The sequence below is a fragment of the Amblyomma mixtum genome, chromosome 2, assembly GCF_055824585.1.
Source record: "Amblyomma mixtum isolate Tamu chromosome 2, ASM5582458v1, whole genome shotgun sequence".
NCBI lineage: Eukaryota > Metazoa > Arthropoda > Arachnida > Ixodida > Ixodidae > Amblyomma > Amblyomma mixtum.
In genome coordinates this window covers 295157642-295172463 of record NC_143013.1, presented here as the reverse complement: position 1 = coordinate 295172463, position 14822 = coordinate 295157642, and positions in this window count along the sequence as shown.

Below are 14822 nucleotides of genomic sequence, written 5' to 3'. Positions count from 1 at the left end.
AAATCGCGCAATCTCGGCACGCGCCTGGCTAGCCCTTCTGTACGGCATGTCGCAAGCAGGGTTCAAACATTGCCCTCCACGCCCTCCCCCTTTTCTCTTTTTTAAGGCGAAAGCCTTTAATGCCTCATCGCTCTCGACAGAAGGCTGTCAGCAGAAGCGTCACGCTTTTCAGTTGGTCGAAATGGTTATGACGTCAGAGTGCGCGGAATCGACGTAAGGAGGTCACCCACGGATGTCTGACGCCCCCTTTTGGAGCAGACGACAACTAATAAAATAGCTGTCGTCCGCTCCGACAGGGGGCGTAAGGCGTCCGCGGGTGACCACATTACATACCTCATTACTGCGAACAGAACTGTGGATACAACCGAACTCACCGAAGCAGAGAGAGAGTCGTGCTAAAAGAAGCAGTCAAAGTGCGGTTTATGGTTTATGGGGTTTAACGTCCCAAAGCGTCTGAGGCTATGAGAGACGCCGTAGTGGAGGGCTCCGGAAATTTCGACCACCTGGGGGTTCTTTAACGTGCACTGACATCGCACAGTACACGGGCCTCGAATTTCTCCTCCAAAGAAATTCAACCGCCGCGGCCGGGATCGAACCCGCGTCTTTCGGGCCAGCAGCCGAGCACCATAGCCACTGAGCCACCGCGGCGGCACGCAGTCAAAGTGTGTATTTGTAATGTGTAGTTAAATGAAGCACTAGTACAGCACAAACAGTCTCGCAGTCAATGCCAAACAGTCAGCCAGAAAGGCTTTCGCCTTGCAGCAGAGCAACTCAGGCCCAGCGTGACGGCACAGACGAGCCGTAGACGAGGGCGGACTTTGGGGGCACGCCCGGGCCAAGGAAGCGGAAGGGGGGAAGGAGGAAGAGGGGGGGGGGGGGGGGGGCGACGACCACCACGCGGACGAGAAAAACACACCGCCGCCGCCAACAACACGCGGAGGTCCAGGTCCACGGCGAGAAAGGGCTGACATAAGCGGGGAGGAGAGGGGCGCTGCAAACAACGCCTCGTGGCGCGAAAGGAGATGAGAGGGGGGGTACAGGCACTCGGCTTCGAAAGGAGCAACGTTGTCGCAAGACGGGCACGTGCAGAGCGCGTGCTCGCCGCGCAGCAGGCTGGCAGACCAGCAGCCCGTCCGTCCTTCGATTGGAAGAGGAGGTGCGCGCTCCGCAAGACCACCGTAGTGCGGGGGCCCCACTTTTTCCTTGCACGGTGAAAACAGGACGCGGCGGCGGTGCACTGCAGCGCGAGGGGCCGCACTGATCGCTGCAGGCTTCCTTTCTCCGCGCGGAATATGCGGCGACGAGCTAGCTGCCGAGGCACTGCTCACTGCCTCGGTGATTTTTCACGTTATCTCGTTTGTGCGAGCGTGCGAATGTTATCGCCTTGGTATAACAGTAAGATTGTAACAGTACAGTACGTAATACAACAGTATACATAAGGAGGAGGAAAATCACCGGAAGCCGAAGCCTGAACGCCAAGCATACAGGTGGCTAAGCCACCACCACCAAATTGAGAGAAGTGCCCTAGGGCGGCGGCGCCGGCAGAGCGGTGCAACGTCAGCCTGCAGTGATCGCAGCTCGAACAAGCACCACTACGACCAGGGCCACCAGAAAGTGCGCAGTCCCCAGCGCGCGCGCTCAAAGGTCAACGCATCCGGCGCCCCCCCCCCCCCCCCCCCCCTACTCTCAACCCTCCTCCTCACAACCGCGCGGAGAGACGCTCGCCTGTACAGCCAGCCAGCAACGCGAGAAAGCGGGAGTAAAGGAGGGGGGAAAGATCACGCAAGCCGAAAAGAAGCGACGAAAACAAAAAACAAAAAGTCTCGGAGGGAGTGTTTACAACCTGGGAAGATGAATTTAACGAAATGAAAAAAGGATAAAAAAAAGGCGCGGGGCGGGCAGCAACCCCAGTGGGAAAGGGCTCGAAACGGAGGTGGTAGCTGCGGCGAAAACGAATCGAAAGGTGAAAAAATTTAACAAAAATGAAAAGGTAAAACGGTAGAGTAAGGAGGTGGAGGGTGAGTTCTCTCGCGGCCCGAAGGCGCACGGTGAAAACCACCAGACGTCCGTGGCAGCGGCGACGACGACAGCCAGGTGTGTGTAGTAGTAGCGGCAGCACGTCGTGTCGCGTCTTCCCTCCAAACACGGCTTCGCAGTTGGGCGGCGAAGGCGACGTGCGCTGCAGCACCAGTGGCAGGCAGTAAAAACGCTGGGCTCGTGGATCGCCGCGCTTTTCTCCCATTCTTGCTCCGTGCGAACTCGCTGTTCTCGGAAATGCCCCGGAGCAAGGCAAAGTTCGAAACGTCGCGCGAGGACACTTTTTTTTTGTATAGGCGCCACGTCAAATCTTAACACCCCTCTCCTCTTTCAGTCCGTTTTCCAACGAACGGAGGGCGATGGACTCTCACAGTACCAACAGGGTCTGGCCAAAGCGAACAACGAGGTATACGAGCGCCACACAGTCACAGGAACCAACCGTCGCAGAAATCAGCCCTCGAAGAAGACCACGGCCGCACTGTTCCCTCCCCATCGACATGCTGGGCTGTTTACCCAGACATCGCACAGCACACGGCCCTCCAAAATTTCGCCTCCATCGAAAGTCCAGAGGCCCGTGTGCTGTGCGATTTCAGTGCACGTTGAAGAACCCCAGGGGGTCGAAATTTCCGGAGACCTTCGCTACGGCGTCCCTCATAGCCTGAGTCGCTTTTGGCCGTTAAACCCCCATAAACAATCAGCGTTTTCTCACGTGAAAGCCATCGGTTCGTACTTTCCAAAAGGCCAGAAACAAGCACGCGACCAGCACAGAGTTCAACTGCCCCGGGGGCTTGCATTACAACAAAGCCCAGCCTGGACTACCCTAAGCGTGAGGTTTAGACCGGCCGCAGAGTCCAGGATTGGACAAAGACTACTACGCCACCACCAGTGGCGCGAACGTCGCTGCAGGTTCGAACCCGGGACGGAAGCGCCCAGGGCGCGCACCAGTTTCTCCCTCCTTTTCCGAGTGCGTCGCCACAAGAGGCCGTGCGCAGCAAAGGCGGAAATAACCGACATTCGCCGACCGGCCCACTTCTTTCGCCGGCGAGAAAAACCGATCTGCGCTCGCCGAGACAGAAAAATGCGCAACGCAAGTCCTCACGCGGGAAGGAGACGTGCAAAGAAGAAAAAAAAAAGAATACGCGGGGGGAAAACGAAACAAAAAGTAAAGAGCCCCGATGCTTGCGAAGTTAGCGAAAAAGAACCGGCTGTCCGCTTGGCGCGCGCAAAAGGGATGCGAGAAGGGAGAAAGGGGGCCACCTGCATTCAACAGGTGGCGGCAATAATTACAACGGCCGACAAGCGCTACGCAACGCCCCTCTGCGGCCGCAGCGTTCATCTAAAAGAACGATTACGCACAAACGCACACCATGCACAAAACACGTGACCAGCAGCTTAGCAGTGATAAAACTCGGCAGGGAGTCGGCCTTAGGGAGTCGGACTTAGTGAGGGCGCAAACTGCTTCTTTTCAAAGTTTCGGTCAACGTTTCTGAATATTACAATGTGCGTGCCTGCGTGAGCGGGAGCCATTCGGAAAAGATGAAACATGCGTCTTGACGAAAGCCAGCAAACTTTCTTTATGTGGCAGTAACAGATGGCACGTAATAACTTCTACTAGCACCCAAATGCAAGGTACGATCACCAACACAAGGAGAACAACAAGGAAAGCCACAGGAAAGGGCGTTTCAACAAAGGGCGTCATCAGACTCCCGACGCGACAAAATGCAACGCTTCCACACCAGTGCTGGCAAGCCGCTTCACGCGGCTCATATTTCGCCGCCACGGCAGAAGAAATGCCTCGGCCAGATGCAAAAGGCAGCGGGCGGGGTGAGGGGGGGGGGGACCGAAAAAGGATCCCGGCGGAAGAAACGGAGAGGGCGCGAAAAATAGAGACAAAGGGGATGCGATAAGAAAGCGCAAACAGCCTTGTGAGCTTGCACCCTACGGCGCAAAGGCGGCAGGCACACAATAGAACAACAAAAGAGAAAAAGGTCGTCTAGAGTTGTCCGCACACCAGTCGCTCTTCCGCACGGACTGACCGACTACGCACACAGGCCTTGGTCCATGCGCCTATTATCGCGGCTGCCGGCCACCAGTGGGCCTATGCTAAAATCGGAGCTAGCTTGCACACAGCTAATACACCCCCCCCCCCCCCCCGTATTTCCTGAGATACGAAATCTCTCCACAGGCATCGCTGCCCGATTACGGTCAATCGGCTCAGATGTCAGCGATAGCGCTGGACGGCGGGACCAAGTCCTGCTGCGACGTTACCACCCCCTCCCTCCCCCACGTTTCAGAGAAAGCGAAGGAGCGAGAGTGGCTGGAAAACGGGCAACCGAAATGGCAGGCGCAGTGGAAAACTTTCCATTTTAGGTTTTTTCGCTCTTTCTGTTCTCAGCCGGCTCGGGCAGCGACGTCTCCCAACGGTTTTCTCGCCGGAGAGCGAACTACAACGCGCGACGGATTGGGCTTTTTTTTTTTTTTATCAGAGCAACAGGCAAAAAAAAGAAGCGGTACCCTTTCCTGGAAAAACCCGTTCTCGATCGAGTTCCGCGCACAACTAGCCCCGCTAGCAGCTTCGGAAAACGGGCGCAACGAAAGGCACTCCACGCTTCGATCCCACATCGCTACAGAGAGCACAGTCTCCGGTACTACTTCCCCGTGTCACGAAACTCTCTCTCTCGGCGTGACATTTTGGAACGGCGTCACCATAATCCTCCCGGGGTGACTTCACCGCGCCAGACGCCGCCGCATCGATAGCGCTTAGTTGGGCACAAAAAGTTCGTGGGTATCACAGGCTTGCTGGTTGAAAACATGCGACAGGGACAACACACACAATTAACCTGCCGATTACTCCCCAAATAATAAGCATGCTGCTATTTTCCCAAGTACAGTCTTTGTCAAAAGTAACCAGGCTCCATGGTTTGCTTCTCATTCGTATAACACAGCCCTCACGGCTTCCCTGAAGATCAAAAAGTGCTTTAAAGGTGAGAGCAGGGGTTCTTCTTACCATACAGAGATTTAGAGCTTGAGGGCTGGCATAATAGCTTTAATATACGACTTAGAAGAAAAAGATGCAGCCTGATTACTTTTGACAAAGGCCGTACATTTCCCCTAGACGCATGACGCCGGCTTACTGCCTTTTCGAGTTGAATGTAGTAGTGCAAATAAGTCAGCTACTCGAGCGCGAGCTAAGTGGTCGTTCTCACGTTTTTCGAGAGTGCACACGACCGAGCACGGGCATCTCTGCTTTACATAATTTCTCTGCGCGTTTGGTTTCGCAGTCGCTGGCAGAACTATCCACGCGGAATAGGTTGTCATAGAGATAACTGCATGACTGAGCCACTGATTAGACGAAATCAGCGGCTTAACCCGGAAAGCTAAGATTTAAGCCCTCTGCCTCCGCCCTTGGCAGGGACAGCAACTATTCATAAATCAGGCAACACTTCTCACCAATTATGGTTAAGAAGGGAAAAGTTTCCGTCAGCTAATCAAAGACTGGGGAAAGGATATCGGCTAACCGAATACTTGGAAAAGGAGGGGTCCCGACCACAGATACAAAAAGCACTGAATTCACTGCATTCCGAACCTCTGCCTTCCTCTACGTTTTCTTTCCCGCACACGTGCATACGGGACAAACGTATGCCTCGGGAACGATCACTCAAGGTTCTTTATAAAAAAAAAAAAAAGAAAGCTATCGTTGAGGGGTCAAGCGCTCAGTGGCGACTCCAGCTTAACCAGGCGCCTCTTCTGAGCACACAAAGCTCAAACGACCAATTGGCTCCGCATCGCGCACCGTTCAGCCACCGTACACCTGCATCCTCAGAGTAAGCTATGTACATGAAATGACTGGCACGTAGGGAAATGAGAAGGCACAAAAAAAAAAAACGTCCACTGGCCACAAAAACGACGACTGCAAGCATTCAAACACCGAACACTGCACAAAGCTGCGCGCTGGAAAGATATCTGTGGTAGGAAGTCGGAGACGGAACGAGCGCTCTGGCGGCGGTGCCGCCGGCAACAATAGAGCAGCCTGGCTACCGAGCCTCCGTCCTGCGTCCGCGGTTCCACCAATTTGGCAACCCTTCGACCGGGGACAGGTGCACATGTCAAAGTAGATGCCTCGCGCGGTACACTCGCTGGAGACTGAATGGCGCATGGCAGAAAGTTCAGAGAACTTCACACCACCTCTTGGTATAGGGAAGAGGGCGAGGACGTAGGGGAAGGGATCCTATTTCATGCATTTCTCAACCTTTGAACATGAAAAAAAAAAAATGAATACAGGAAAATGCGGGTTCCCCGCTTAAGGGGGAGGGGGGAGGGAAAAGCGACCCTTCCAACAGGTCAACTTTGAGAACGCTCAAATTCCTATCACGCCGTTCTAAACATCTCTCTCCACAGGACAGCGGATCCATCCACACCGCTAGCACGTAGCCGTCACTGCGAGCAAGCGTCACGCACCGCACAGACTACGCACTACTAGCCTCGTCCAACAGCCACGCAAGGCCGAAGCTGTACGCGCCGCGAAAACAAAGAAAACGAAACAACAGACGGAGAGAGGGAATAGCAAAACGACCACCGCCGAAGGCTACGCAGTGGAGGAGAAGGAGGAACAAGGTTGAGGCCTCGCGACGCGGAACTCACGGCAGCACGAGCGTCACCGTGACCGGGTTCGTTTTCCGCGCACCGACACAGCGGCAGCGCATCGATACCCGAGAAGAGCACGGCTGCGGCACCACGCCGATCCCGGTGGGGGAGAACGAGGGGAACGCGTGCAGCTGCGTCAGTCTCGTGCCGAGGGAAGGCTAGAAATCTCGACGAAAACCAATGCGAAAGAGGGGAAAAGAAAAAAAAAGAGGGGGGGGGGGGGGGGCAAAGCGCGGCATTCAAAGCCGACGCACGCACGCAAGCAATGCAGCAGCTGCGTCGGTAGCAAGTGCGATATGACGACTGCGGCCACCTACGCGACGCACAGCTGCACGCGAAATTCGACAACTACGCCACACACGCACTGGACGACGACGAATCCGGAGTGGTCGCCGCCCGCTCTACTACGTCACCGCTGCGACGGACCAAGACGTATTCGACGGTCGGTAGCAGCTGCAACGCACGGCACAGCGGGTGACGTAACGCCCCCACGTGGCGGGCCATCCATCACCGCCACACGGAACAGAGCAGCGCACGCGGTGTGGTGTCAAGGTTCAAGGGCTACTCAACCTCTTTGGCTTTTTCAGCAAAGTATACGGTAACAGCGACAATCGCGCACTTAAATTTTAAGTACACGTCATGAGAGCGGCGACAAAGCGCAGTCGCCGGCTTTCACAGCGTCGCAACGTGGTCAATCCCCTTATGAACGCAGCGGTTTTCCTAACATCACTCAATTTTCCCCTCATCTAAAAAAAAAAAAAAATCCTTCCGATTGCGACGCTGTTACCGAACGTAGGAAATTAACGAAGCTGCCAGGCAGCAACACATTCATCGAATTCGGGCGGAGCTTGGCTTACACTTTCATTTCATTGTCTCCCTCCCTTTTTAACGGACTGCCTATGCCTTCGTGACCAGCCGGATCCTCTACGCCGTGCCGTACCTACGCACCACCAAACAACAAGACGAGCGCATTGACGCCATCATCAGGAAGGCAACAAAGCGAGCACTGGACCTTCCGGTGGCTACCTCCAACGCCAAACTGAAGGCGTTGGGAGTGGTAAACTCCTATCAGGAATTGCGGGAGGCCCACCTCGTGAACCAATATACGCGGCTATCGCAGACGGTGCCTGGGCGCCGCCTGCTAAACCGCTTACACATCCAACACACATGCATACCAGAGGGGACGGAGAACATCCCGGTGATGTGGCGCCACATGCTCTTGGTCGCTCCGCTCCCGCGTAACATGGACATGGCTTCACATGAAGGCAGACGACAAGCGCGGGTTCGCACGCTTGAGAGGCAATATGGCTATAAAGAGGGCGTCTATTACGTGGACATCACAGGGCCGTCGCCCGCGGGATTCTTCACGGCTGCCGTAGTCCACCGGGGAATGAATGTCGATGGGCTATCTTTTCGGGCCCCAAATTCAACACGAGCGGAGGAAGTCGCAATAGCTCTCGCTGCCGCCGACCCAAAATCGAAAACGGTTATCACAGACTCTCGCCGGGCCTGTGAACATTATCTTGCAGGCGAAATATCACCTCTGGCCTCGCAAATTCTAAGACGCGCTCTCGCCGATCCAACTCGCACAAAAGTGATCTGGGCTCCTGGCCACCAGGGTCTACGAGGCAATGAGGCCGCTGATGCGGCCGCCCGAGCGCTCACACACCGGGCTCCTCATCCTAGCTCTCATGGCTCAGAAGCTCATAAACCGCTTCTGCGGTTCCGCGAAATCCTAATTTATTATTGCGACAGCCACCGTCTCTACCCGGCACCTGCCAAGGGACTGAGTAAGGCGGAGGAGCGAACTCTGCGGCGCCTGCAGACAGGAACCCTTCTCTGTCCTGCAATAGCAAAACACTTCGATCCGAACACAGATGGGCGCTGCCCGCACTGTGGAGAGATCTGCGATATCTTTCACATGGTGTGGGCATGTACTCAGAATCCTCACCTTCCCCCCTCCCCCACCCGAGAGGCATGGGAGACTGCCCTCCTCAACTGCTCCACACTGGAGTCCCAAAGGGCTCTGGTCAAGCGGGCGCGAGACGGGGCCTCGTCATGCGGTGTCCCGGACTAAGGATACCGACCATGCAGCAGGGTTATTTTTTATTTTTTTTAACCCTCAAGCTCTCTTTGATTAAAGTTTTTCACCACCACCACCACCCAATAAAACCCAGGACACCACGTACGGCGACACGTATGGCCGCGAACGTCACCGATCCTAACGCAGCGCAAACACTACACCAGACGCGCTTCGCAAACCGCTCGGGCTGGCCTCCGTGGTGGAGCTGATCAAACGTTCGCAAGTGTTCCCGCAGGACTCAACGCATCTGCCAGCCACGCGAAATGTCAGGCTGGCTTCATCCACCGTACAAAATAACGAGTCCATGCGACTTCGCTGCAAGTGACACACGAAGGCGAGATGCGACAATGAACAGATAACGCCAGTCAGAAACGCTTCGTACGTAGCCGGTCACCTGTCCACCCCGTTAGGGCGAAATGAAACCGCGCTCTTCTCCTTCATTTTCCTCCTCGCCGTCCGCGTTTGAGGCGCTCGCCGCGGACTTCGGCAGCCGACGACCCGCAGTGGAATGCAGACGCGGGGGCGAACTCTGCCCCGATAAACCCGCAGCGATGCAGACGAAGATATCCGCCGCCGCAGACAGTTCAAAGATCTCGCCACCACAAGCGCATAGAAACATTTCAAGCATTTCACTGCAGGAACTCGCTGGAAGTGGAAAGCGAACCCTCAACTGTGCGCAACTGAAACATGACGGAACCACGGCCATCTGCTAAGTTCGCAAGAAATTTCGGTCTCCCTGCAGTAGCTTGCCCAAGGCTGTGCTTACTTCCAGGACTGCCCAAAATCACAATATAGCTTGTACAAAGAATTGGAAACGAAGGAATTCCAAGGCTCAGTTATATACCGATAGAAAGGATTGCCGCAGGCTCCCATGAAAGTTCAGACGCAATATACACATCAAACTCACAACTTAGAATGAAGATCTCTGTTCATAATGTATGACAAAAGCAGTGGTGGGAATGGCCAAGTACATTTCGGAGCAGGCTTTGAAGTAGCTTCCTCTTGTCTTGTAGCAGGAGCCAAAGAGAGAACAAGATCCACATTTTCTTTAAATGTGCCGAATTTTGTAATTGTTTAAATGTTGAGACATGCTGATTTCATTTTTCTTCAATAACTTACAATGGTTCAAATTTTTAAGCGTGCTAAGAAGGCCCGCAAGATTTAAAAATTGTCATGCGACTATGCACTTAAGTGCGGCATTGTTGGCACACTCCAACTCGTGCCGACTGAAGCAACTCGGCTACAGAAAGCTGCAACAAATAAATACTAAAGAGGACATCGGCAAGAGCAGTCATTCCGGGATGAGCGCAGGCTGGTTTGTTAGAATTATGCTGCCGCAGGAGCCTGACCTCGACGTCCATTTCAAGGCACTGCACCAGTTTCTCCAACAGTCCAACATGGCCGCACCTCTCGCAACAAAGCGTTTAGTCATGCAAGCGCAGCCTTCGCCTACAGGAGCATCATTTTCCTCCGCTCACAGTCTCGATGCCACCATACATGTCCCACGTGCTTCGCTGTTTGCACCTCAAGTGTCCGCTACCAAAACACTTGGTTCGACAACTTACCCGCACTGTAACCATAATTCAAGCTCGTGTGGTGGAAGTTGTCAGGAAACTGAACAAGCTCGACATAACGCGTGCACACACTGTGGTCAATGCACCAAAGCGCGGAGAACGTCACCTCATCATTGGAAGTGGCTGAGCTCAGAACTGCTATTTATACAATCCAACATCCTACCCTGAAAGTTCCATTAATGTGGTTCTACTGAAGAAACTGGAAGCTCAGATGTTAACCAGGCTATCCAAGCGTGCATGAATGAGGTGATTGTGAAATTTTATGCTACAAGGGCATCTAAGGCCAAAGAGCGCCATTGCAGAGGGTGTTTTCGTCTTGTCAAGATGGGGTCAATGACCTATTTTCCAAGCATTTCATTCTAAAGAAGCAGAGCGCGAGGCCAGGGGAAAGCTTCTACCCACTGTATCACCGGTGGGCACCCGGGGGCACTTGGGATCGAACTCCGCACCTTCCGCATGCGACGCGAATGCTCAAACCATTAGGCCACCGCTGTGACAAAAGAATTAGGTTCGTGAAATCAACCTGTCAGCTGTAAAGCATCTCAAACACTACTCACGGTATACAACAACCCTATGGGATGTATGATGGTTCTAGAAAGTTGAGAATTTAGCACTGAACAAGGACAAAAAACGAATTCTTTTTTCATATGCATTCATCATAACCACTTTCGACAAAGTTGGCAGTAGAGCTGAGGAATATGTGCAAAATTCAGGCACACTATGTACTAACCGTAGGTGGTAAAGGGCTCGTGAAAGCTGGCACAATTGGCACAACAGTCCCACCGGTGGAGAAGACGAGCCCTCTTGTCAAAAGCGTTCATATATGGATAAGCCTTACAACAAGTATACAAAAAGCCCAGAACAATTTGTATGAATGAATAATCAAATTTAATAGTTAATGGTAACCACTAAAAAGAAAAAACGTGACAAGAGCTCACAGGTTTAATGGTTCGATAAAAAGAACCTCAACAAGCTACTGCTGCGACAAGTTGTCCACACGGTGCATGTATGCAGACTGCTGCTCACGACAACAGGTGGTGGTGTCACAGTTAAATTATACCCCAGAACTTGTGGCCTCTGATAAGCTAATCCCATAAAACGGGCAATAGTCCAAGCTACCATGACATTATAGCCGTAAATTGTTTCGCACAACACACCTCAAGGAAAAAGAAAAAAAGTATGCAAATGTGCACAACGCACCTCTTTCACACAGCCGCTCTACACATGCGTGCCGTTTTTCCTCCACAGGTTGGAAACTAACCGCCAGCGTCTAGTGCGCATGTGCAGTCCCTGTTAGCGACAGCCACAAGCGATAGATGGTGGCAGGCGTCAAGCACACACCACTTTGCAGGCGCAGAACAGGATTCACCTGCATCTCCCACGTGCATTTGTTTTTAACCAGCTTTAGCCCACACACCAGAGGGTTCCACACCTTGCAAAGCAGGTGGATTTAAAGGCAAATGAAGCAAAGCTGCATGCCAGAATGCATCGCATTTCACTCAAGGAAGCACAGCTCCTCCACACACCATTACGCCAGCGTAGGGGTAGGCGGCTGCCGCAAAACACGATTACACTGAGCAAGGTGCTAAAAAGACTATGGACGCTTATCTTAACGTCGTCTAGAGGTCCCCTGGATAGCGCCACTTTCAAGAGAGTGTGGCTGTCCCTGACCTCGACTAAATGATGCGAGGCAGTATTCCAAGCCAATTGCATCACGCAGTTGGAAAGCAATTTGGACAGCCTCCAGGGGAGGGCTTTTGGCATTCGCGTTAAGCGATGGCACTGCCCTTGAGATACTGTACAACACGCGCACGAAAGAAATTGAGCCTGGATGTCTCGACACCGCTAATCCTGGATAAACCATAGAAGTATCTTATACACTAAGTGTCTCTGAACAGCGCTGCCTCAGCTGAGAAGCATTTTGCAAGAACTAGACAGTTCAGTGCCGCAAGCACACAGTTCAGTACTTGCTGCTGTCAAGTGCAAGCCAATGTCATAACAGCACTATACAGGCCCTTTCCACCTAGAGGTTAAAGCATTGCCACTCAGATTACAAACCAAGGATGCACCAAAGAACTAGAATGCAAGATGACAACCACAGCTACAACTAGCTTGTGGGGACGCCTTCGTCCCCTGCGTTCGCTTTCCCGCATTGCACACCCCACTGTTGTTAGCTCCCCCCCGAAAAGCACTCCTCTCGGTTCGGTTACTTTTAACTAACAGGGGAGGGCGCTCGCGTCGCAGCGACACCAGCGCCACGGATGGCGTTTTGCTGCGCGCGCACGAGGGATAGCTGGCTCTCTTCTTCCTGGGCCTGGGAAGCGTGTTGGACGTTCACGCGCAAAGCTCCGCTCTTCGCCGCGGGCGTCCTCGTGTGGAAACGCGTTCCCCTCAGCTCGTCCCGTCCGGCCTCGGAGATATTCCCTTTGCCCTAGCTTGGGCGAACGTTCGCTCGTAACCGTGCTGGTGAGTCGGACTTCCTCGATTCCTCAGTGTATTTTGTTGCTAGCTGGCGTTACTGTTGTTATAGCAATAAATGCCTTGTTTGTGTCAGCCAGTGTGTCGTTCCTTTGTTCCCGCAGAGCAAGGCCCGCCGTGGTCGGCGTGCGCTCAGTAGCGCTCGCGACCACGGGGTGGGGTCCGCGCGGCTTTGAACTGGCTCAGCCGCGGTTAAACGGGAGAACGTGTTTATCTTCCCCCAATTTAAACCCCACAAGCTACAAGTCTTTTGCGGCACCACTGAGCCTTGCAAGGACCCAGTTGATTCGGGATGCGAAACGTGAACGTGGATGCAGTTGCATAATAAAGCAGAACCCCCCCCCCTATGGAAAATCTTTTCAGTGAGACACATGCAGGAAATATGTTCCATGGCTGAAAAAACTTGCCAACTGAAATTAGCTAAATTGTCACATTCTAGTAGTGAGCTTGCACACCAAAATGGATAGGCTGACAATGCAGCTCAAGCTGGAATAGACCAAACAACCTCCTTCTGTACCTTTCTCCCTTCCCTCACTTTCCATAGAAAGCACACACTGGAGTTGCATTTTCTCTTTCACAATGAAATACGTCTCAAAACTATGCAATGTGCAACATGCCAAGGCATAATTTTTTATTAAAGAGACCGAGAACTGACCATATGTGTCATGAGATTACAATAGAAATGAAAAGATCTTGCCTCATAGTGTAGAATCGAGCATGTAATATCGAAAACACAAAGATTCGTCATTTTAATTTTGCACTAAGTGCTTCGTATAAAATAAGCCACCGACATCTTCTATTGGAACCTTGCACTTATCAGTGTATCCGACCACGTGATCACACCATGATGCAACACGACTTATACATCATTGCGCTAATCCCAATTTTTTTTTTCTAAGTGGCACATGTTTAAACATTAGACTTCAGTTTTTATTTTTGCACATTCGATGCAATTTTTCGGCACTTACTTCAGAATGCAAATTTTGTTTACTGTTTTACAAACATTTTTTTCGGCAAATTAATTAAAGCTTTTTAGGGGATATAATTTGGCAATCCTGTGTGGCCAACAGTCACTTAAGACTGTGTAGGCATTTTTGTTCGCATGAACAGTTCATCAGTAATTAGCATGCAAATGTTACTTGAAAGAAATGTTGCTTGAAAGAAATCGGTATTTGACGTGCTATCGTTGGGTGAGAGAGCAGGGCATCATCACATGGCCTGCGTGTTGATGGCAGCGATGGAATGGAAATGTCGTTCAAAAGCTGCGGTAGCCAGAACATGCTTTTCCATTAATGCAGATACACAGTTTCATGTCACTATGCCTATATGCAGTTGCTAAACCTACTTAACAAACTCCTCTAAGCGGGTGATGATAGTGCACAAACGGTGCCTAGCCATAAGGCAGCAAAGATGTGATGCTTCCCTGTCTAGCAGAGGTGTGTGAGCAAGAGAAGCAATACGTGTATGGTTTACGGGGGTTTGACGTACCGAAGCAACTCAAGCTATGAGGGACGCCGTAGTGAAAATCTCAGGAAATTTCGACCACCTGGGGTTCTTTAACGTGCACTGACATTGCTTTTTTTTTCCTTTTTTCCCCTCTATTTGAACCAGTACGTCCGAACTAGCTTGCGGTCTCTACAATGCACCCACTGATGAAAAGCAATGCTTCCTTAAAATCGCCAATGAAGCGTTCTGATCTTTTGATACATGGCACCACAGCGTTTTGATTTTCTAGGTTGAAGTTGCAACTACAGTTCATTAAAACTGCCATCAATAAGGTGCATGTTACTACGCCATAACAGCCTTACGTGTGGAAACAGCTTTGCCAGCGTGTAATCACTACCACGCTCGTTGATAATGCCAGCATCGGCATAAATAAAAACAGGCATTTTCACTGACCGAAAAATTTCTGGTACCTTCAGTTCAATAATCCAGGATCAACTGTATAGCGCTTTGAACAAAACCACTGCGAAATCGAGGACCATGGAGACCCGAGTGTTCCATTT